This window comes from Papaver somniferum, chromosome 6 (assembly GCF_003573695.1).
Source record: "Papaver somniferum cultivar HN1 chromosome 6, ASM357369v1, whole genome shotgun sequence".
NCBI lineage: Eukaryota > Viridiplantae > Streptophyta > Magnoliopsida > Ranunculales > Papaveraceae > Papaver > Papaver somniferum.
The window spans coordinates 176,137,806-176,142,300 of record NC_039363.1 but is presented as its reverse complement, the minus strand read 5'-3'; positions in this window follow the sequence as shown (position 1 = coordinate 176,142,300).

Here is a 4,495-nt window from a genome sequence, read left to right as displayed (position 1 = left end):
GGACAGCCTAGATTTCGACCTCAGTTCTTAGCCTGAGAAACTATCTCTTGGTGATTAGTAGTCATAACTTCAGATCTTTCTTTACACATGTGTAGATACACTTTACACTCTTATCACATGTCTTTTTTTTTATCAGTGCTAGGATTGTGCCTTTGATAGCTAGATTGACATCTCCATTTTGCTGTGAGCTAACTGACTTGCACATGTCACGTTGATGGAATCTGAGCTTATATTTTGACCTAGAACTTTGTAGGTACGTTCTAAGCAAACCTTCACGAGACTTAACTCGTCCACTAGGGACACTTAGTGGTTTAAAAGGCTTAGTGCATACGCTAAATGCATTCGGAGACCAGCGACAGTGGTATAGGTAGGATTTCCTTAGTTTTGTTTTACTTGAGGACAAGTAAAATTCAGGTTTGGGGGTATTTGATGAGTGCTAAAAGTGCATATTTCTATATTTTTCTTGGCATTTAACTCATCTTTTGTGCATTAATTCTACATTTTATCCCATATTCTGTATTTTCATTGTTTTCAAGAATAAATATTTTTCTTACTTAATTTTGCATTTTTAGGTAATAAATAAAGATTGGATGAGTTGGCGGAGCAAAAAGAGCAGAAAAGTAGTGAAAAGCCAGGAGGAATTACGCAAGGAAGCCGCGAAGAGTGATGTGCGGAAGACCAAAAAAAAAAGGATAGAAATGGGCTTGAAGAAGAAAGTTGTTCTTAAAGAAGAAGTGGGCTCAAGGTTTTCCAAGACCAACTCATTTCCCAAACCCATATTCTATACCCAAAAGCCTAAAACCCAAATCCATACCCGCTTGCGTCTTCAGCCGTCAGATCAGTTCTCAGAAGCATCCGACGGTCGCTCCCTTGCTGTGCAATCGAAGTTTGATATCCCCCTTCACACTACAGTACCTAACTCCATCAAGTACCGTTCGTTTCGTTGTATCTCTTCATCCGACGGTCGCTCATCGCCTGCCGCCGCATCGCCGTCCGATCCACCTACCATCTTCCCATCCATCGCTCCTTGTCGCGAGCATCAAACCTCGCTGCACCCGCCACACACTGGAGCACCCGAACCCTATGACCTAACCAAACATCCCCTACCCTAAAATCCCCTACCCTAACCATCTCGACCTCTCCTCCCTCACCTCCCTCTGCAGAACCACCTTCTTCACCTGCCGCACCACCATCATCGCTACCACTCCCTGACGCCACCAAACACCACCAAACCACTCTACCTTTTCCATAAAATCAAAACCCATCATCACCCCCTCTTTCTAGCCCCCTATTTGATTGATATTTCTTCTCACGGCTCTCTGAAACCCTAGAAGAAAAATCAATCGATTAGGCGAGTCTAGAGTAGCAATTGACACATGGGAATGGAGCAGGAGAGTCAGAGGAAGAATGGGTCGACGCATGGGGGAGAGATTGTGCCATCAAATTAGGTAAAGTCGAACCCTAATTTCAACTGCCAATTTGGGGGAAAAATTGTAAACCCTAAAATTTGGGTATAAATAGGATGTATGTGTGTTGTAAGGGGTATGCCTGGATTAACCAGAGCATCAGTAGAATAATTTTAGGTTTCCTTTTGTTTTGCAATTATAATTTTCAATCCACTGTTAGTATAAGTTGTTCTTGAATGTTTAGTGTTTCAATTTCAATATCAATGTCTAACATGTTCTAGCTTTACTTGCTAGGGAATGGATGAATCTTTAATCTCTGCTGTGTAGTACATTGTCATATTGCTCTTGAATGTTAAACCAGTTTAGGAATTACTTGAACTTGGTTCGTCATCACGTTACTTTCACATTGCATGCCATGTATGCATTGTAGTTAGATGCATAAGCTGTTGATAAATTGCAACTCATGCTAGATAGATAAGCTTTTGACTAGTTGTGCCTTAATCAGACAATTAGTGCTTTGGAATCATATCATAGTTGAGTTGGGTTTAACTTTCTATAGGAGAATACATTGTAGAAGTTAAGGTGGATTCAAACCCCTAGTTCTCACCTATTCCATCCATAACATCTTCACTCATCCACCTTCACTGTCCACTTTTATTTTCTGTTTTCCTTAATTTTTTTCTCTTGTTCCATTGCTGTCTTTATAGCCCATCAATTGTCCACTGTGGTGTTAATAACACCACACAACCTCATTGTTCACTGCCCCTAAGAACAAGTTAGCAAAAGAAGCAAGAAACTAAAAATAGCAAATATTTGCCCACCTTGTCCCTGTGGACAAACCCTGCTTGCCCTGTTCTATACACTAGACCCTGTGCACTTGCAGGAATCATTTCTGTGACTCTTTTAGAGAGCCACCAGCAGGCATTGTCAATTAGGTCTGAGTTTGTCTTGAAGAACAGTGACAATAGCAACAGAAGGTTTGAATTTGTAGTTCTCTGCAACACCGACAACATCATATCATTTGTGAAGACAGTAGGGTGGCGGTTCAGTGGTGAGTTGTTGTCATATCAAATCCCTAATTACTTCTCTTGTAATTGTTGACTATGGGTTGATTGATAATTTAGGGGAACTTTTGTATAAAGGGGAAGGAGATTGTGTTTGAAAAGTGCAAGCCCGGAGTAGCCGGTGCATGCTGTAGTTTTAGGTTTTATTCAGTGTTTGTTATGTTCTAAAAACCTCTGCTAGGGCAGAGATGAAACTTCCTTTAATAATTAGAATTCCTCTTGTTTTATTTTACTTGTTCTTTTCTATGGGATTTAAATGAAAAGCATGATTAATTTCTGAATTTTGTCAATTTTCTTTCACCTTGTATGTCAAGCATCCTAGGTAGTTTGGTTAACACTTTGTCAAAATTCAAGCCTATGTGAATTGATTTTAGTTCAATCTTTGATTACTTGTGCCTTAGAAAGACAAGTAATGCAAGGGATTGACATCTTTTGCTGAGATTAAATCATCATATTTGTTAGTGATTATATCACATCTTCAAGGTAGTTTGAAGCTAGAACTTCTATAGCTCCTTGATTGAAGGGAGAGCTAGTATCTCAAATTAGGGATTTCTATGCGTTTAGGAGGTGGATTCGAAGCCCTAGTTAACCATTTATTGCTATGTAATCTTATTTCTTTAGTTACTACCAACCTCTTAGTCGTATCGACACAAACACCCCTTTTGGTTACTCTCAATTTGAATCAGTTTTAGTGATACTCTAGCTTCAACTTTACATCATTCTAGTCTCTGTGGGATCAACCTATATTTGACCTGTCTACTATAGACGCTGTGCACTTGCAGTGTAATTGTAGGTATCTTTCTAGTCCTACCAAGAACCCTCTCAGAATTGCGTGGAAGAATACAATAAAGATTGGTCACAAATTCCTTTGAAGACGCTTATACTTTTTCTTCCTTCACTCATTGTTCGTGCTAAAATCCTCGGTGTTAGCAATAAGACGCTATTGATGTTGGTGATTTATGTGAGAAGGGACTTCATATTATTTTTTATATCCTTGCGGAGTGTGGTTAGTGTCAGTTAGATCCATATGGTTTTTCGTAAGCAGGTGTATGAACATACAATGGTGTCATGTGACCATTCAGCCACTCGACAGGGAAGCTCCTCACCACATTGCAAAAATCCACATGAGAAGACACAGTTGATACTTGCGTAGCACAGTTGTAATTTTTACAGGATATTTCCGGCTCAATTTTTTATCCTTGAGGACAAGGATGGTCTGAAAGGGAAGGTACTGCCATGTACCTAGCCTAAGTGGAGGATGCACGTATCATATTCGATGTATATATCTATCATAATCCATATTTGGTAACCTTTAACCAAATAATGGTTGTCTTTATCATTTTGTAATGAGGGGTTAGATGTAAACACCTATGAGATGTCTAGCTGTTAGATCTAGGGTAGTTTATGTGAGTTGAGCTTTATAAAGCATGCGAGTCTGTAATTAATGAAGGGATATCAATGAATCAATAGAAGAAAAGAGGCTGGCTCAAAGGAGTTCAGTGGTTACTATAGATCTCAATATCTCATCCCTATTACTCATTGTTCTTCATAACATAAACATCCACCGATTGTGGGTAGAAATCATCATTTCAATGCTGTGTACTCATAAACTAATTGATCACAATTGGTTGATACAACCTCAACAAGCGCCGATTATAAAAAAAACTTAAAAATGATAATGTTTTACATAAAAATACGTCCATAGTCAGTGGATATAGTCCTCCCCGCGTACCGATTGTAAGAACCTAAAATTCAAGAGTTTTGCTATGAACTTATTTTTTACAAGAATTGGTTTACGTAAATTCCCTAATCCACCGATTGTAAAGCTAGGCATTTCTTTGACTGTTTTGCTTATAACTTATTCGTCTGATGTCGGAATGACCTCATTCTTTTTGCACTCAAATCGTGATTTCATGCTACATAGATAAAAATTTCAGGGTTTGTGCAAAAATTTAACGTGGTTGATGAATCGGTTGATATAGACATTAATGTATACCGATTGTTATTGATGTCCATCAAACACGA